Below are 21702 nucleotides of genomic sequence, written 5' to 3'. Positions count from 1 at the left end.
GCAGACTGCTCGCAGTTTCTGACTCTCTCAAATCTGCTCAAATTCACTTTTTTATGGGAATCTGACAGACCTTGTGAGAGAGCTCCAGTAAGACGCTGCCTTCATGTGGCCATCTTGGCTCCGCACCCCTGTACTAAATATTTTATAATTATTAACTCATTTGATTCTTGCAATAATTCTGGGAGGTAACTGCTATTATTATTGCCATTTTACAGAAAAGGAAATTGAGGCAAAAAGGGGTTAAGTCAATTGCCCAGGGACACATAGATAGTAGATTTGAATTCAGGTCTTCTGGACTCTACCTGTGCTCTATTAACTGCATACTTTCTTTTCAAATACCCCAACCAACAGAAATACAGGATGAGTGGAGAAATGCAAGAGCCTATTACAGCAATAGCAACAGAGGGACAGTAGAGAGACTAGCAAGAAACCTTTCTCAATATACACAAGGAGACAGGGGTGTGGCATCATGGACAGAATCTAGTGACACCCTGCCAACAGATACATTAACACTTTGGGGAGGGAATATATTAAAACATGGGAGGGTACATGAAAGGAAAAGATGAAGAGTAAGTGAATAGAGAAGGGTGTATTATATGCCTACATCAAATTGAGGGCTACCAATGAGGAATAGTTGACTCCTGTGGTCTCAGAAAAAGAAGCTCCTACAAGAAGTTGGTGAAGAGGGAGAGGATTGAAAAGGAGAGGAAAGAAAGGAGACTTTGTATTGGTGATGGGAAAGATTCATATGCATGAAGAGAGATGGTCTGTGAAGGGAGACAAGGAACTTGTGCCAAGTGTGGTATATGGGATTTGGTGTTTGAAAAGTCTACTTGTCAATCCTAAAGGCAACTGGAACCTGGGGGAGTGGGAGAACATTGATCCAGGAAGGAGATTTTAAGACAAATGGATGGGGGAGGGGAGCCCAGGGGAGAATATACATCAGTAGTAGGCTACAACATCAAAGATGTGATAGGAGAAGGGCAGTATTTCCAGTAGCACCTGCAATAATTGGCAGTGTTTTGGGAATGAGGCACAATGGAAAAAGGGAATCGATGAGGCAAACTAAAGAAGGCAGTGGGTAAAAACCACTTAGTGTAGAACCCACTAATACCTTAGAAGCTTTGGTTGGATGAGGAATACAGAGAAAAGAAAATGAACAGATAATTATTAAGGTCATGAATCAGAGAATGAGTGTCTAAAGTAGACAGAGAAGATGGATAATGAGAGTTATAGAAACCCTTTTTGGAAAAGAGCATAAAATGAAATTAAAAAATAAACTAATGAACAAGACTAATTGAAGGGGAAGAAATAATGGATGAATCTACTTGACTATCTGAGATTGGAAAAAAGGACAGGAAGAGAAATTTGTAATGCTATAATAGCAGGAGAGAAAAAAGGAACTAGCATGCAAAATACCAAAGGGAAATGAAAGATGAGATGAGGGGAAGGAAGAGAGCCAGTGGGAACAGAGATACCTTAAAAATGATTAAGATAAAAAAAGTGAAGGAACATAATACTGTCGTTACAATAGAAGAAAAAAATCAAAACTTGGAAAAACACAACCAATTATTAGAGATATATAGCAATTAGAGACATATGGGTATAGACCTAATTTTTATAACTTTAAATGTGCTTGTTTAATTCAATGGAGAAACAATTTGAAATTACTCAAATAAAGTGACTAAAATATTCATACCCTCTGAACCTGAAACTCCAATCCTAGGCTTATATCCTAGGTAAGCCATTTTGTAAGAAGAATGTCTCAAATACTCCAAAACATGTACACTAACATTGTGTGTGTGTATGTGTGAAAACTAAGAATTACTAACAAAGTAGATATGCATCAAGTACATAAATGTAACTGAATGTTACTGTGTTGCCACAATTTATGTGCGTGATGCATAGAGAAGCACAGAAAGATCTATAGTGACTGATTCAGACTAAGCAGAACAAAGAAAACTGTACACAGTAACTAAAACACTTTAACTGGAAAGAACAAGTACACAATAAAAAAATAAAAAATAAATGTTAACAAAAATATAAAGGCCAAGGGGACTTGAATAAATTGATACAAGAGGTTATACACATTTGTTCTTTCTTAGAGGTTGGAAGTCCATGGGTTTTAATATACTGTATGTGCTTCTGGACTTTTTCAATATATTGATCAATTGTACTATATTTTGTCCTCTCAAAATTATTATTTATTATTTGGTATGGCTCTCTGGGAGGGAAAGGAAGAAAGATGCTTGGAGTAACTATGATGATGTAAGGAACAAAAGTAATCAACAAAATTATTTTTAAAAACCCCAGTATTATCAGGGATCATAAGGTGGATCAAATTAGACAAAAAGAAAATGGTATGAAAATGAATACACTACCTGAAAAGAGAAGTGTGGAGGAGAGGGAAACATCTCACTTAATCAGGCTATGAAAATACAGGCAAGTAACACTTTGCCCAGTGAGATCCTCTATTCCCTGCATCTTTTAGTCACCTGAGTAACTAAGAATCTGCGATCTATTGTAGATCATCATTTGTGAAAGATTTGCTCTTCCTTTTTCATTTTTTCATCAAAGATAACTTCTGTGCTTGTTTATATTATTGGAATAAGAAAATATGTACATATAGAAAAAACAGGTGTACGAGTCAATAATTTTTAGTAATTTTCCATAACTACTTTTGGTAATATGCCATGATTATGCAAGAAGTCATTAAACTTCTCATACACTTTGACCCAGAGATCTCACTACTAAGTATATAACCAAGAAGGTCAAAGGAAGAAAGAACAGGTCCTAACATACAAAAATGTTCATAGCTGCCCTGTTTTTGCAACAAAAAAATAGAAATAAATTTGGTGAACTTTGATCTGGGAATGGTTGAATAAATCCAGTACATGAATATAATCAGATATTGTTGTGATTTTTAAAGATGATGAATATGGGAAAATGAGAGAAACATGAGAATACTTGAATGAGGCAATACAAGTATGGAGAGTAAGGAGAACACAATGATGATACCAATGCATAGTACAGAAATGAGCAATCTTGATAGCAGAGAAAGAAGGAAGTACTTTCCTCTTTTTGATATAAAGATGGACTTATAAAGTTATTATGGGTGTTAAATGTTTACATACTGTTAAATATAGTCACTATGAGTATCTTATTTTGTCACAGTTGGGAGTTGTAACCTTAAATAACATTGTTATAAAACAAAAGGCATCAATAAGGTATTTTTATCAATGAATTGGGAGCTAGATAGCAGCTAGAACACTAGACTTGGGGTCAGGAGTACCTGAGAACAAATCCCACCTCAGAAACTTCCTGTCTTTGTGACCCTGGACAATTTACACCATTTTCATCAGCCTCAGATTGATTCCTCATCTGTCAAATGGGTAAAATCATAGCGTTCATCTCAAAGTGTTGTGAGGATCGAAGAGATGATATTTGTAAAGCACGTTACAAATCTTAAAGAATGATGTAAATGGTAGTTATTATAAATGCTATGTTTATTATCAATAGAACCTAACTAAAAACATAACGATGGTGGTGCATGCCTGTAATCACCGATACTGGGGAAGGCTGAGGCTGGTGGATCACTTGGGTTTTGGGCTGCCATAGGGCACTGGTGTAATGAGTGTAGTTCCATGCCCAGTCCTCCCATCTCTCAACTTGACCTCATCCTGAGCCATGCAGCACCACCTCGCTGCCCAAAAAAGGCTGAATTAGACAAGGTTAGATAGAAAGAACAGGTTGGAGTATATGTGCTGATCAGTATTAGAATCAGACCTGAGTGATCACTTCCAGCCTGGGTAAAAGAGGGAGAACAAATTTTATTAGTAACAGCAACATTAATATTGATAAGCCCTGTGATTTTCCCCAGGTGGTTAATACCCTCTACTTTTTTAGATATCTTGAGAATCAATCCCTCAGCACACTCAAAATTGTTTCTCAGTTTAAACATATACATTTTTGTATATACTTAATCTAGTTCATTGTTCTTTCCATCTTTTTCATGAATTTCTGTTTCTTCTAGCAGTAATCAGGGACTTTGATGTCATAATCTAAATGTGGTGGCTCCACTGTAATTTTTTTTAAAGAAAGCAGTTTAATATTGAAATTTTGGCTTTTTATATTTTACCTGTTGTCTCATTTCTGGTTTAATCCTTCTGTCCTGATCTGGCATAATTGCCACCCTTGTCCAATTTGTTTTTTTTCTTCTATTGCTTCTTCCTTTTTATGAAGTAATAATGACCTAAATTTAAACTGATGATTTGCTTGGCTATTTAATCACACCACTTGGCAAGGAGATCAAAAACATGCTAACTAAGGTAGTTTCTAGACTCTTTTGGTCTCCTTATTCTGGTGTTTGGTTTATGTCAAATAAATTCTCTTAGGAAATGGTGATCATTTCCATGGGTTCCTTTTTTCTATTTCTCATATTTCAGTGTCAACAGCTATTTAAATCACCTAGGTTAGAATTGCTTAAATTATACTTTAGTCAATTTTTAAAAAATATTTATTTTTGCCTTTTCTTTAACAAAAGCAAAATTTATTTTCTGCTATATAATTTAGTAATTACCAAATACAGTTACTTCCGAATCTTTTATCTAAAAAAATATAATTATGATATATAGGCTTGAGGCTTCTGAATGGTCTATAAACTTTTGACCTTTCTTGTTTCTTACTTTTGGTTGATATTATTAGGGAATTTTTTATTGGGGTTTTTTGTTGTTTGTTTTTTACTGTCTTCCCCTTATGCCCAAACTTTCACCGAAGTCACTGAGTATGAAAGTTTAGCTTAATTTGATATGGAAAGCATTATTAAGTTTATGTTGACTCTCTTTATCTCCCCATCAAGTCTAACAAATATTAGCTATAACTATTTTAGTGGTGGTATTTTTGCCAGAGTTTAGCAAAAGCACCATCATATTAGGTGACCAAATGGCTCATGAAATGAAGTTCCATGTTGTCTTTGGTCACAAAATAAACCCACTTAGGCCAACCCCTTCATTTATTTCTACAGAGGGAACTTGTGCAGTCATCTTTCTGTTTCAGTGCAAATTCTGTTCCAGTTTCATTTTTAGAAGGAAGAACAAGATTAATACAATCACTTCCTCTAAACTATGTCTACTCATTGGTGATTACACAAAGATTTCACATATAGACTATAAACATCTGCTTATGTTTATAGGCTAGTGCCAGTCAGTTAATCAATAAACATTCACTCACAATAAGTAATCACTTACTAGTTGAAAGGTACCACTGTACTAAGTGTTGGGGACACAAGGCAAGGTAAAAATACAGTCCATACCCTCAAGGAACTCACATTCTTACCGAAGAGACAACATGTGAAAGACTATGGACATTCAACTAGCTATACATACACACACATATATGCATGTACACATATATACATACACATCAATGTACATACAATAGTGCATATATAATATGCTATACATATATAATGTACTTATATAGACAATGTTCATTCAATGTGATATATAACAACTATATGCATTTGATATTACATGTGTGCATATATAATGTTGAATGGATATTGTTGTTTACCATACACACACATGCACATACATATGCCCACACACATAGTAAATGAGAGGTAACTTTGAAGGGAAGGCAAAGTTTAAAACAACATTTATTTAAACCATTATTTCATTTATCTCTATGGAGATGATTCTTAGTTCTAAAGTATAAATCCAGCTCCCTTCCCTAGATTGTCTCCTGAACTCCAGTCCCACTTCATCAACTGCTTATCAGATATTTCAGATGGGCTGTCACATGTCACAAAAAATTTCTGCTGAATTTATTATTAATATATATTTCTGTACACATGGGACATTTCTTTTTTCATTTCTTTCTTTTGGTACCTTGGGGTTATAATGTCTAGTAGTAGAATTGCTGAGCCAAAGAGCATAGTGGTTTAGTCTCTCTTCTAGCACAATTCTAAATCAATTTCCAGAACAGTTGGACCAATTTGCAGTTCCAGCCATAGCATATTATTGTGTCTGCTTTCCTACAGCCACTCCAACATTGACTTTTTCTATATTTTAGCACCTTTGTTAATTTTTGATAGTGAGATGAAACTTCAAAATTTGTTTAATTTGGGAATTCATTCTTAACCATACTTGTATAGCCCTTCCCAGTTTGATGATCATTGTCTTTGTTACTAAGAAGATGAAGCAAAAAAGGAATGTTTAATACTTGTCAAAGAGCTTTTGACACTAAAATCCATTACCTGCTGCAGTTTATATAATTACTTGAATCCCAATATACTTAGACTTTCATTTTCTTTAGTATTTTATTTATTCTTAATATTTTAGTATCTCATTAATGTGGTTCACTTTGAGGCCAGCAATTTTGCAAAAAAAAAATAAAAATTGATGCAGCTACAGCAACCATACTTATAGGCATATGTGCACATATGCATATGCACATATATATCTTTAAGTGAATATCCATATATAAGCATGATTTTTCAAGTGCTCTGAAACTGAGATAGACTTGAAAATGGTATTATGTGAGAATGATGATTAGAAAAATAATTTCAAATATAAAGATGTTATCAGTCCATATTTTGAATATTATAGAGTTAAGGGTTCTTTACTTCTGATTGCATAGACTATTATATAATCACCCAGGACAAGGGATTGGTTGGCCACAAAACTCTTTGTGATTTTTATTTCTTCCCAGTTTAAGAAGTAAAAAATTAATTTGAGATCAGCCATCCAAAGAGTAGGGCAGAGTAGAGGTTTTCTGTCAGAGTGGGTCATGTGGGACTTGAGGAAGAAGGGTGAGAGAGAAGCAGAGGTAGCTATGTTCCCAGGGCAGTGATGAGGCAGCACTAGACCCTTACAGCAGCTGGTGACCCTCACATCTGTATAAAACCAGGAAAAATGACATCCTTCTGAATGGACAAGTTGAGTGTTTCCTATGACTGTGTGTTTTATCTTTATCTTGGGTACTTGCTTGACTAGGAGCTAAATAGAAGCAAACAGGGAGAGGAACAGTGAATGTTGGGAACTGTCCTACCCAAACCTAACTTCCATGGGTCTTTTTTTTTTATTAATGCTCATAGACACTCTTACGTTGTTAGATGTCTCTTTGTGTGCAGCATTGTAATACAACATCATTTGTTTTAATTTATTTTTTATTCAAATTCTTCTTTCACTTTTCAAAATCCTATTAAGTTGCTGGGGCAGCTAGGTGACTCAATGGATAGAATGCTAGGAAGACCTGAGGTCAAATGCAGTCTCAGAAACATGCTAGCTCCGTGACCCTATTTACCTCAGTTCCTCATTTGTAAAATGAGCTGGAGAAGAAAATGGCAAATCATCCCAGTATCTTTGCCAAGAAAACCTCAAATACAGTCACATCTAGCCAAACATGACTGAAACTGAATGAAACAACTCAACAACTACATCAACAAATTAAAATACCATTTCATTCAGAAAGACCTAGTTGGACTACATCTAGACAATATCCATTTCTGGAAAAAAACATTTGATAGAAAAATCATTAATTGGTTGGAAAGTATTCAAGAAAGAACAAAGAGCAGAATGAGGGTCCTTGAGATTATGCCTCATGAAGTTTAACTGAAGAAACTGTAGATATGTAGTCTGGAGAAGAGAAGCCTTGGTAGAGAGATGGGGGTTGTACAGAAGAAACAAGTAGGTGTGTTCAAATATTTGAAAGGCTACTGTTTCAAAGAGAAATTAGACTTGTTCTTTTTGGTCCAGAGGGAAGAAGTAGGAGCAGTCAGTCAAGAAGCATCTATTTAATGTTTACTATATGCCAAACACTGGACTAAGAGTTGGGAATAAAAATACAAGCAAAAAGACAGACGGTCCTGGTTCTCAGGAAGCTTACATTCTAATGGAAAAGACAATACACAAAAGGAAGTTGGAAGGCAGTAGGAAAAGAAGAGGCTTAATGTAAAGGGGGGAAGGGGGCCAATCGATTTTTCTATTAATCAGAACTATTCAAAAGTGTAATAGGCTGTTTTGGGAGGCAAATGGCTCCCCCTAACATGAGGTCTTTCTGGTAAAGTTTGGATTACCACTTGTGGGTATATAGGAGATTAGAAGTGATGCAGGATGCTCTTGTTCAGGTATGGGTGGACTAAGAGCCTTTGGTGTTCCTTCCAATTTTGAGATTGTGTGGTCTTCCCAAAACCAAGAATCTTCCCCGTCAAATATCATAACTCTGTTTTGCGTGTGTATGTTACTTTGTAACATATCACCTCTGTAATTGTCTGTAAGTTTCATGATGGCAGCTATTAGGTTTTATATAATCTCTGAATCCTTTTCTGACTCCAGTAAGCACTTAATTAATATTTCTTGGATTTTTGTTTTATACTCAATTTTTTTTTAATGAGTTGACTCTTCTAATCTTTACAATAATCCTGTTTGGTTGTTTAATAAATGTTGTACCAAAAGCACCTAGACAATAAATGGTAAAACTAAGAATAGAATCCATGTCTCCTAACGAGATAAAGGATTGTTTTTCTATTATACTAATCACCAATTATTAAATGAGGATTGAAGTTTTTTTCTTTCCATTTCCTCATTGAGGGACCAGCCCTTACAGGTCTTCAATCAGTCTTGAAGGGATATTGTTTGATGAGATTGTCCAAATCCTCAGGGTATGTGCTCCTAGATCATGGGCAGGACCCCACTCAACTAGAAGATCTTACTTCTGTTTAAAGTGTAAATAGAATGCAGTCTAAGGTGAGTTTTTGCCCCAAGGAAGTGAGCCCCTTTCCTTGGAAACTTCCATTAGAATTTAGTGTGACCCAGCTTATGAAGAAGAAAACCAACCAGGGTCATCTGGGCAGAGATGGATTCCTCTGTCCAGATTGCTTGCTGCAGCTGAGTCTCATGATCAAGTCACATTCTCAGTAGTGGGAGCTAACTACTTTTAACCAACCAGCTCCCATAGAATCTCTTTCCTTGTTGCACTCTATCTTCCTTCCTCCTCCCCTCCCCTCCCTTCTCACCATTCCTTCCTCCTCCTCTCTCCTCTCCTTTCTTTCCCTCCTCTCTTCTCTTTTCTCCTCTTCTTTCCCCTATTTTTCCCTCCCTTTCCCTCTACTTCCCTGCCTTCCCCTTCTCTTTTGTCCTGTACTCCCCACTCCTTTTATTCTCATCACTTTATCATCTTTATTTCTTCTCTCTCTCCCTTCTTCTACCCCATTGCCCTCTATTAGGAGTACAACAAGGAAAGAGATTCTAAAACAAAAGTTCAAATATCTATGTGGTAAAGGAGAAAATTAAAATTCCTTGTCACCAAAGATCTGAGGCATTAAGGGATATTTTGACCTCTTCTAGTCCAAGCAAAGAAAGAAGGCATTATGTAAGCTTGCCTAGCTTCTTTCTACTCCTTCCAGTCAGGTCATATGTAAAAAGGTTGAACAAAAGTGATCATCTCTCTTGCAAGTAGCATCTCTATACAAATTATTCTCTAATTCCTTCTGAAGATTAGAAGAAAAAAATGAATCATGCTTCTGTTTTCTGAGCTTGGCCAGATAATAAACCTATTATCATAGGCTCACATTTATAGAATTCAAAAAGTCTATAGAGAGGGTATCTTATCTAACATTTTACAAATGAGGAAACCAAGACCTTAAATGGTTAAATGACTTGCCCAGGGACACATAGGGGACATGTGACTGAAGCAGGCCTTGAACCCAGACCTGTAGACTCCAAAGCCATGAAACCCCAGGAGTGCTTACCCATGAAATGCTCAGCCACTTTGTAATTGAAAGGGTCAAGTTATTAGCCAAAAGTCAACACTCTGTCCTAGTAGTATGTAGGCTCGTAATACTGCTGGACACATTGCTTTCTTTAGATGCTTACTCCTTTACACAATTAATCAAATTACATATTTGCCACAGCAACTGATGAATAATAGCTATTTGAAATAGTCAAGGTGAATAAAATCTATCAGTAGTCCCCAGTCCTGTTGAGTCTCATTGAGACTTTTAGAAGCTCACATCACTTAGAGACTGAGGTCTCCAAGAACTAGAGTTATTTCAGGATTTTATTCTCATGAGTCCACTGAACTCTAACCCCAGTATTAACATTTCTTCTTCTTTATTTATTTATTTATTCATGTATTTATTTATTCATTCATGTATTTATTCATTCATTCATTCATTCGTTCGTTCGTTTGTTTATTGAATCATAATACACTTGTTCCAGCCATTCATGTGTATCTTTCTGTCCCAAGTATGTCTCTTGTACACAATATATTGTTGGATTCTGGTTTCCAATCCATTCTGCTATCTGTCTCCATTCTATTTGTTAGTTCATCCCATTCACATTCACATTTGTAATCACTAAATATTTATTTCCCTCTATCCCATTTACCTCTGTTTATTGTTCTCTTTCTCATTTTATGCCATCTCTCTTCGAAAGCCTGCCTTGCTTCAGACCACTGCCTCCCCCAGTCATATAATCTCCCACATATCACTTATCTCCTTTCCAAACTATCTCCATATTGGGTAAGATAGATTTCTGTCTCCACTTGAGTGTGTATATATATTCTTTCCCATTTGATCCAAACCTGTTGCCTACTATCCATTCTCCATTTTCCCTTCCACTATAAAAGTTCTTTCTTGCACGCCTCTTTTATGGTGAGAAAAATTTCCCCAAATTGCCTCTTCCTTCCCAGTTATCCCAGCATTTTCCTCTCTCATCCTTACATTCTGTTTTTATACATCATGCCAACATAATTAACTTACACTCCTGCCCTCTGTTTACATAGACTCTTTCTAACTGATCTAATGATAATAAAGTTCTTAGGAGTTACACATCTTATATTCCTATATAGGAATGTAAAAAGTTTCAGTCCATTGAGTACCTCATGATTACTCTTTCATAGTTACCATTTGAGGCATCTCTTAAATCTTCTGTCTGAATGCCAAATTTTCCTTTTAGTTTTGGCATTTTCGTCAGGAATACTTAAAAGTCACCTGTTTCATTAAATATCCATTTTTTCCCCTGAAGGATCACACTCAGTTTTGCTGAGTAGGTTATTGATGGTTGTGATTCTAGCTTCTTTGCCCTCTGTAATATCATCTTTCAATCCCTCTGCTCCTTTAATGTGGAAGCTGTTAATTTTTTGTGTGATCCTGAGTATGGCTTTATGATTTTTGAGTAGTTTCTTTCTAGTTGTTTGCAATATTATCTCAACCTGGGAGCTCTGGAATTTGGCTACACTATTCTTGGGTGTTTTCATTTGGGGATTACTTTCAGATGGTGAATAGTCAATTCTTTCCATTTCTAGTTTGCCTTTGAGATCTAAAATATTAGGGCAGTTTTCCTTTATAATTGCTTGAAATGTGTGTAGGCTCTTTTTTTATTATCATGGCCTTCTGATAGTCCAATAATTTTAAAATTATCTCCCCTTAATTGATTTTCCAGGTCACTTTTGTTTTTTTGTTTTTCCCCCCCATGAGATATTTCACATTTTTGTCTATTTTTGCATTCTTTGGACTTTGTTTTATTGTTTCTTGTAGTCTCATGGAGTAATCAGCTTCTACTTGCCCAACTCTAATTTTTCAAGGAATTATTGTTTTTCAGTGAGCTTTTGTACCTCTTCCTCCTGCCTCCCTGTGTTGGTAACCAAAAATGGGCTCCTCAGCACTTAGTCAACAAGTGCCCTTGAATAGTTTGGCTTTTTCCCCTGAACTAACTGAATGCTGTCTGTATGTTGGATTGGAGTAAGCTTGTCGGACCCTTCACCTTGCTTTCCTTGGTTAAGCAGATCAAAAGAACCTGTGCTTTTCCGGTCAACACCTTCACCTTGCTTGCCTTGGTTAAGCAGATCGAAAGAACCTGTGCTTTGCCTGGCGTACCTTACACCCCTGCAGAAGCTGCTAGCCGGATGGCTAAAAAGAGCTTCTGTTGGAGCCAGAGACAGCTACAGCTGAAACTGAAGCAGGAGCTGCTGGTAGCAGAGCTGACCTACGTGTGGATTGAGGAGTGCTGATCAAGGAGTTGAGGCCAGTGGGTAATCTTTTTACCATAGACGGGAAGCATACATATGATTTTGCTTTGTACCATCATGCTTCTCTGTGGCCTCCTGGTTACTCTTGTGAGGCAGACTTATTGGGCCTGGAAGCTTTTGATCAAAATATCAAAATGGTCATGCTGATTCATGGGTCTGTTACTTTGGAGTTTAAATACATGCTTTGATTCTTCTGCCTCCTACCTTGAGAATTCCTTATATCCTGCGGTTCCGAACCTTTCACATATATATATATATATGTTATTCTCCTTGAAATTATAAACTCTGCCCTCATATTACACTCCCCCCAATTTGGCCTATTCTGCTTTTATAGGAGTTCTTTTCTTCAGTGATATTTTTGTGGCTCTTTTACCATTAAGACAACTCTGTCTTTTAAGGTGATTTTTTTTCTTTAGCATTTTTGTGGTTTTTTTAGCAAGCTGTTATTTTTTCATAATTTTCTTGTATTACTCCCATTTCTTTCCCCAATTTTTCCACTACCACTCTTATCTCTTTAACTTTAACAGGAATTTTGCTGACTTTGGGTCCGATTAGCAATTTTGAGGCTTTGTAGCTGTTTTCACATTGTTGTCTTTTTCTAAGTTTACATTGTGGTACTTTCAACTACCATAATTGCTTTATATGATTAAGTTTTTTTGTTCAAATTACCAAACAATTATGCTCATTTCACTTGCCAGCAAGGTTATACTTAAGATTCTACAACTTAGGCTTTGGCAATATGTGAACTGAGAATTGCCAGAAGAACAACCTGGTTTTTGAAAAGGCAGAGGAATTAGAGATTAAATTGCCAATACTCACTGGATTATGAAGAAATCAAAAATTTTCTAGAAAAACATTTATTTCTGCTTCATTGACTACATTAAGGCCTTTGACTGTGTGTATCACAGCAAAATGTGGCAAGTCACCACAGAGGTGGAAGCACCGGTTCATCTTACTTTTCTCCTGAGGAATCTGTATGTGAGCCAAGAAGCAACAGTACGAACTGAACACAGAACAACTTATTGATTTAAGACTGGAAAAAGAATATGACAAGGCTGTATGTTGTCCCCTTATTATTTTAACTTATATACAGAGTACATCATGTGAAATTCCAAGAGGATGAATCAAAAGCTTGAATTAGGGTTGCTGGCAGAAATGTCAACAATCTCAGATATGCAGATGACACTACTCTGATGGCAGAAAGTTAAGAGTAATTAAGAAGTCTCTTGATGAGGGTGAAAGAGGAGAGAGTAAAAAGCATAACAATGACAAAGAACTTGGCAACAAATCCTATCACTTCCAATGAAATAGATGGAAAGAAATGGAAGCATTTTCAGATTTTATATGCTAATGATCAAAGATCATTGCAGATGGTGACTATAACCATGAAATTATGAAATTAAAATTATTTCCATTCTTCAGTATTGGGACATAAACTCATATTTCTAATCCAGTGGCCACTGTTAGATTTTCCAAATTCACTAACATAATGAGCTTAGTACTTTAACACCATCATCATTTTTAGGATTTTAAATAGTTCAGCTGGAATTCCATCACTTCCATTAGTCTTACTGTTAGCAATGCCTCCTAAGGTCCATTTGACTTCATTTGCCAGGAAATCTGGCTCTAGATCAGTAACTACACCTATCTGTCTTGGGTAACCCTGCATGGCATAGTTCACAGTTTCATTGAGTTCCACCATCACAAGGGAATGCTTAAGGAGTTGGTAGTAGTATGACTAAATGCATTATACATAAAACCTTGTCATAACTAAAGTGATAATCAAGCTGTCTTCATGTTGATGAATTACTTGGATCTGGTAACAGAAACAAAGAAAAAATTAAAATAAGAAAACATTCCTTGTCTAGTATAATGTTCTTACTTTTCCACAGTGATAAAATAGTAGAAATGAGAAGAGAGGGTTTCATGAATCACAAAAACCTTAGATTGCCTTTAAAATTAATTTTTAGGTTGATACTCTAAATATGAGATTGTCATCCAGTGACCAATGTGTGGGCAATATTTATGGAGGAAGGCATCATATCAGTATAGACACTTTAGGCATAAATGAAAGCAGAAGATATAAGGAAGGTGCAGCTAAATGAAAAGATCACCCATATGTTCTCCTTGGGAGGCAAGTAAAAGAGTATTAGATGTTGGGCCCAAAGGAAATGAGATCATTTTATGAAACATCTGGTTATCTCACATTGCACTTCTCTTTATGATATTAATCAAAAGAGCCACCAAATAGAAAGTTAATAATATCATAAATCTAGAGCCTGAAGGAACCTCATAAGTCATCTAGTCCAACCCCCATATTTTATATATGAGAAAACTAAATCCCAAGGAGGATAAATGATTTGCCCAAGTTTGCATTAGTTGTTAAGTACCAAATGCAAAATCTGAGTCTAATACATTACTGTAACCTATATTACAATATTTGTTGAAGATACCTAAGAAGTAGAGAAACTATATTACTATAGAATTAGTATGAATTGGAATTCCATGAATACAGAATCTCAACAAAAACCTATAAACTGAAAAAGAAAGATGCGCTAATACTTGGTGACTTGAAAGTGAAATTGGACATAAAGGAAGATGAAAAAATTGGAAAATGTGGTTCAGGTGAAAAAACAAAAGAAGTCAAAAGTTTGGAGAATATGCAGAAACTTCAAGTCCATTTATTTTGAAGATTTTATTCTAGAAGTAGCTGAGAAAACATTTGACATGGAAAATACTAGATAAAATCCTACCAAAATAAGCTTAATTCTGTTTTAGGCAGGAATTGAGGAGTTTCTCAAATGGAAGTTATATCAGACTAAATTGTCTAGGGGTTGTTGATATTACTGTTCATTGGTTTTTCAGTCATGTATGCCTCTTTGTGATCTCATTTGGGTTTTCTCAGCAAAGATACTAGAATCATTAGCCATTTCCTCTTCCAGCTCATTTTATAGATGAGGAAACTAATGCATACAGGGTTAAGTGACTTGCCCAGGGTCACACAACTAGTGTCTGAGGTCAGATCTGAACTCAAGAAAATGAGTCTTCCTTATCCCAGGCCTGGCACTCTATCCACTGTACAAACTATCTGCCCCCAGATAGACTGCCCCTGGTAAGACTGTCTGGGTACAGTCTTACTATTGACTGCTTAAAACAAAGGTCAAAATGAACATCAAATTAAAATTATTAATAATTACCAAAATTAAAAGGCTTATTATGTAAAGAACCAAAAACAATCATAATAGTTTAAACCTGACTTGTTCAGAGGAATTATTGGTGCTAAAAAAAGAAATGGGGAAAAAAGCAAGTATGTTGACCTTGATTATGATCATTTCCTGAAAAAGTTTAACTGGTATAAAAAGGTTACTGTAATGAGGAGGCCAAAATAACCCCTCAAACTGCATCAGCTAGCAAAATCATTATCTCCTTGTGAGTCAGAGAGAAATTGCAACCAAGGACAAAATGGGTTTAGACAGCAAACTCATTTATAAAACACTACAAATGAGAATGATTAGGAAAAGTAGACCCTAATAATATCATACAGAAGTTTAAATGAAAACAAGTCTACAGACAGCTTAGCACGATACTCAATTGATCCATGTCATTCCAAAATTATGAATAGATTAAACTGTCCACAGATCAACAAATAAAAAAAATGCAACAGGTTGGTCTGAGTAGATAGCCTCTGAGGCCTTTTCTAAGTTGAGTTATACAATACTGTGTCAATGAGTACAAAAAGCTACTGCAAAAGAAATAGAAAGAAAGTGCCATATGGATTTAATTTTATTTTACTCCATTTTTTAAAAATAGAATTTCAGTTCAAGGAAAGCGATGGGTTGAAATTTTTCATTGACCCTCCGTATCTTCCTGTCATGGGAAATACATATCTTTATTAAGGCAAATGGAATTTGGAGACAAACACAAACAAAACATGAAAATTATATCAATAAGTACATTCTCCCTTTTATGGAGAATCTGACTAGCTCTAAAACTTGCATGAGCTTTGTCACTTTGGGTATGTTCCTCACCTATATACTGGGAAAGTGAGCTAAATAATCTCTAAGGATTTCTGGCTTAAGTTATCTAGGATGCTACTCATCTCAAAAGTCTTATTTCTGTCTATAAAGATAGGTAGATAGATAGATAGATAGATAGATAGATAGATAGATAGACAGACAGACAGACAGACAGACAGACAGACAGATAGATAGATAGATAGACGGACAGATAGGTAGATAGATAGATAGATAGATAGATAGATAGATAGATAGATAGATAGATATGAAAAGATGGAGTGTAGAAATAGCCACCTCCACCAGGGTTCAGTAAAGAAAAAGAGTTGTCCATGTGAAGGATCTTTAGCATCAGTTTCTCAATGGTTATACGACTAACTGTGCGAACCACAGCAGAATGTGGGAAATTTTTGCAAATGCTATGAACACCTACACTTAATTCAAATTGCTCACTTATTATTTCAAACTGTGTATGGAAGTGTGTGTCACTTAACAAGGGGGTGTAAGAATGGTGTAGCAACATGCCATTCTACCTAATACTTTGCATTAAAGAGGCAAATATTCCACAAGCATGTAATAATACACAATATTGCTCACAAAGGCTCTCATTTGTTATTTCCTCTTCAACCTCTTATATTCCTGTTAAGTGAAAAGGGGAGGACCATAAGTCTTAGAGACAGCATGAAATGACTTGGTGGCCTCAATTGTACTTCTCATTATGAACTCCAAAATGTTTAGGGGAAAAGTCACTATTATTAAATGCCTTTTTTTCTCAATAAACTCCCCTAGAAAAGCACAGTACCACAATTGTGGTAGAAATTGAGTTGCAATGGGTTGGGCAAGTAGCATGAACCATTATTATAGACAAAATGAACACAAGAATATGTAAACAAGACATATACAGTATAAATTGGAGATAATCAATAAAGAAAAGGCACTAGGAATAAAGGGGATTAGAAATTGAATTCTGTAGAAGGTGGGATTTTAGCTAAGATTTGAAGGAAGCCAGGGAATCAAGAAGGCAGAAATGAGGAGAGATGGTATTCTAAGCATGAGAACAGACAGTGAAAATGCCTGGAGTGGAGAGGCAGAGCCAAGATGGCGGCTGGTAAGCAGGGACTAGAGTGAGCTCCATACCGAGTCCCTCCAAAAACCTATAAAAAATGGCTCTGAACCAATTCTAGAACGGCAGAACCCACAGAACAGCAGAGGGAAGCAGGGCTCCAGCCCAGGACAGCCTGGATGGTCTCTGGGTGAGGTCTATTCCACACAGAGCTGGGAGCTGGGAGCTGGGAGCTGGGAACGCAGTGGAGCAGAGCCCAGGCTGAGTGGCATGGAACAACCAAACTGGGAGTCGGGCGGATGGGGCCCCCAGCGCTCTGAATATGTGAGCTGCGGCAGTTACCAGACCCCTCGACCCACAAACACCAAAGACTGCGGAGAAGGTTAGTGGGAAAAGCTGCCAGAGTGGAAGGAGTTGGGTAGTTCGGCTTCCAGCCCCGGGGGCAGCGGAGGTGGGGCAGCTACAGTTGCTGCTGCTTCTGGCCCCAGGCCCACCTGGTGGGAGGAATTAAGTGGTGGATCAGAGCAGGAGTGCAACAGCCTGCTGAAGATCTAAGCCCAGCCCAGGCTGGGGGTTCTTGGGGAAGGAGTAGTGCGGGTCTGACAGAGCTGGCACCTCCCCCCCAAACGTGGAACATAGAACTTGTTAGTCTACAAGCAGTCATACCTCACTGAAAAACTCAAGGGTCAAGTTAGTTGGTTGGGAATATGGCCAGGCAGTGAAAACGCACCCAGATTCAGTCTCAGACTTTGGATTCTTTCTTTGGTGACAAAGAAGACCAAAACATACAGCCTAAAGAAGACAACAAAGTCATAGAGCCTACAACAAAAGCCTCCAAGAAAAACATGAACTGGCCCCAGGCCATAGAAGAACTCAAAAAGGCTTTGGAAAAGCAAGTTAGAGAAGTAGAGGAAAAATTGGGAAGAGAAATGAGAAGGATGTGAGAAAAAAATGAAAAACAAGTCAATGACTTGCTAAAGGAGACCCAAAAAAATACTGAAAAATACACTGAAGAAAACAACACCTTAAAAAACAGACTAACTCAAATGCCAAAGAGCTCCAAAAAGCCAATGAGGAGAAGAATGCCTTGAAAGGCAGAATTAGCCAAATGGAAAAGGAGGTCCAAAAGACCACTGAAGAAAATACTACTTTAAAAATTAGATTGGAGCAAGTGGAAGCTAGTGACTTTATGAGAAATCAGGATATTATAAAACAGAATCAAAGGAATGAAAAAATGGAAAAAATGGAAGAAAATGTGAAATATCTCCTTGGAAAAACCACTGACCTGGAAAATAGATCCAGGAGAGATAATTTAAAAATTATTGGACTACCTGAAAGCCATGATCAAAAAAGAGCCTAGATATCATCTTTCAAGAAATTATCAAGGAGAATTGTCCTGATATTCTAGAGCCTCGGGCAAAACAGAAATTGAAAGAATCCATCGATCGCCTCATCAAATAGATCCCAAAAAGATATCTCCTAGGAATATTGTCACCAAATTCCAGAGCTCCCAGATCAAGGAGAAAATACTGCAAGCAGCCAGAAAGAAACAATTTGAGTATTGTGGAAACCCAATCAGAATAACCCTAGATCTGGCAGCCTCTACATTAAGAGATCGAAGGGCTTGGAATGTGATATTCCGGAGGTCAATGGAGCTAGGATTAAAACCTCGAATCACCTACCCAGCAAAACTGAGTATCATGTTCCAAGGCAAAATATGGATTTTCAATAAAATAGAGGACTTTCAAGCTTTCTCAGTGAAAAGACCAGAACTGAATAGAAAATTTGACTTTCAAACACAAGAATCAAGAGAAGTATGAAAAGGTAATCAAGAAACGGAAATTGCAAGGGACTTACTAAAGTTGAACTGTTTTGTTTACATTCCTACATGGAAAGATGATGTGTATCATTCATGAGACCTCAGTATTAGGGTAGTTGAAGGGAATATGCGTATATGTATGTGTATATATATATATATATATATATATATATATATATATATATATATTTGTATATATATTTGTATATATATGTTTATGTATATATATAAGTGAATGTGTATGTATGTATATATCTATGTGTATATGTATGTATGTGTATGTATGTGTATATATATGTATATGTGTTTATATATATGTATATATACATGTAAAAGAGAGAGAGCAGACACAGGGTGAGTTGAAGATGAAGGGAAGATATCTAAAAGAAATAAAATGAAATTAAGGGATGTGAGAGCAACATACTGAGAGAGGGAGATAGGGAGAGATAGAATGGGGTAGATTATCTCGCATAAAGGCGGCAAGAGGAAGCAGTTCTGTGGGAGGAGGGGAGAGGGCAGGTGAGGGGGGAATGAGTGAACCTTGCTCTCATCAGATTTGGCCTGAGGGGGAATACCATACATACTCAGTTGGGTATCTTACCCCACAGGAAAGAAGAGGGAGGAAGATAAAAAAAAATAAAAGGGGGAGGGGATGATGGAGGGGAGGGCAGATGGGGGTGGAGGTAATCAAAACAAACACTTTGGAAAGGGGACAGGGTCAAGGGAGAAAATTCAATAAAGCGGGATGGGTTGGGAAGGAGCAAAATGTAGTTAGCCTTTCTCAACATGAGTATTGTGGAAGGGTTATACATAAAGATACATGTGTGGCCTAGGTTGAATTGCTCGACTTCTTAGGGAGGGTGGGTGGGAAGGGAAGAGGGGAGAGAATTTGGAACTCAAAGTTTTAAAATCAGATATTCAAAAAAAAAGTTTTTGCATGCAACTAAAAAAGAAGATACACAGGCAATGGGGCGTAGAAATTTATCTTGCCCTACAAGAAAGGAAGGGAAAAGGCGATGAGAGCGGAGGCGGGTGATAGAGGGGAGGGCTGACTGGGGATCAAGGTAACCAGGATATATGCCATCTTGGAGTGGGGGGGAGGGTAGAAATGGGGAGAAAATTTGTAATTCAAACTGTTGTGAAAATCAATGCTGAAAACCAAATAAGTTAAATAAATAAATTTAAATTAAAAAAAAAAACCTTAGAGATCAAACAAAAAAAAATAAATCTGACATGCATTGCTACCTCTCGTATCTGAAAAGACAAAAAAAAAAGAAAATGCCTGGAGTTTGGAGAGGGAATGTTTCGTGAGAGGAACTATGAGGCTAGTTTTGTTAGATCACAAATTGTGTGATCAAGGGAGGTGTGAAGAAAGGTATAGGAAGAGTGGAAAGAAAGGAGGGAACCAGGTTGTAAAGGCCTTTGAAAGACAGAATATTTTGCATGTGATTCTGGAGGTGAAAGGGAGCCACTGGAGTTTTTTGTTAGTTTGCTTGCTTGATTTAATAGGAGGGAGTGATATAGTCATATTAATTTAACAACTAAGTGGAGGATGGATTGGAGAAGAAAGAGACCTGAGGAAAAGAAACCAACCAGAAAGCTATTGCAATAGTTCAGGAATTAAGTGACAAGAGCCTGCACTAAGCTGATGGCAGTGCCAGAGAAAAGAAGGTAGAATTTATGTGAGATGTTACAAAAGTAAAAATAGTTCTTGGTAAAAGATTTGATATGGGGAGTAAGAGAGTGAGGAGTTGAAAATGACAACTACTCTACAAGTATGGGTGACTGGGAGGATAGTAGAGCCCTTGGCATCGATAGGGAAGCTTAGAATTTAGATGGAAGATAGTATGAGTAAAAAGATAATGTTGAGTTTAAGATGTCTGTGTGACATGCACTTTGAGACTTCTATTAGGCAACTGGAGATGAGAGAACAGAGGTAAAAGAAAATTTAAAGATGATAAGGAGATCATCAGCATAGAAATGATATCTGAATACATGGGAGCTGATGAGATGACCAAGTGAAATAATATCAAGAAAAAAAAGAGCAGAGAGCCAAGGACAGAACACTGGGAGACACCCATTCTTTGTGTGTGTGACCTTGACAAAGATCTGGCAAAGGCAACTGAGAAGATGATGCCATAAAAGTTGGAAGAGAACAGAATTGAAAAGTGTCACAGAAACCAAGAAAGAAAGGGTATCAAGAAGAGGGTGATCCATAGCATCAAGAGCTTTAGAGTATTCAAAATGCCTAAAGACTGAAAAAAGCCCATTAGATTTGACAGTTAACAGATCACTGGTAGTTTGAGGAGAACAGTTTCAGGTGAATTCCAGAAACCAGAATGTAGAAAATTAAAAAGAGAGTAAAAGGAAAGAAAGTGCAGGTATGAATTACAAATACCATTCTCAAGAAATTTATCCAAAGAAAAGAAAATAGATATGGGATGATAACTAGTGTGGATAGACAGTTAAGTGAATGAAGATGAGTGAAACATGGGCATTTTCGTAAATAGTAGGAAAGTAGCTGGTAGTCAAAGAGAGATTGAAGATAACTGAGAGGGTAGGAATGGTGGAAAAGCAATCTACTAGAGAAGGACCACATATTTATGAGAGATAGGGATGAAGGAGAGAGTAGCAGAAGGCATCCAGATGATGCAGGATGTGAAGAAGGTGAGAAGAGAGAGTTCTTTAAGATCAGTTTCATTTTTTTTCAGTGAAACACGAGGCAAGAGTCTCAGCTGAGTGGGGAAAGAGAAAGGAGCCATGGGGGTTTGAGGAGA

Source organism: Trichosurus vulpecula, chromosome 2, assembly GCF_011100635.1.
Source record: "Trichosurus vulpecula isolate mTriVul1 chromosome 2, mTriVul1.pri, whole genome shotgun sequence".
Classification (NCBI taxonomy): Eukaryota; Metazoa; Chordata; class Mammalia; order Diprotodontia; family Phalangeridae; genus Trichosurus; species Trichosurus vulpecula.
This window is presented reverse-complemented; position numbering follows the sequence as displayed.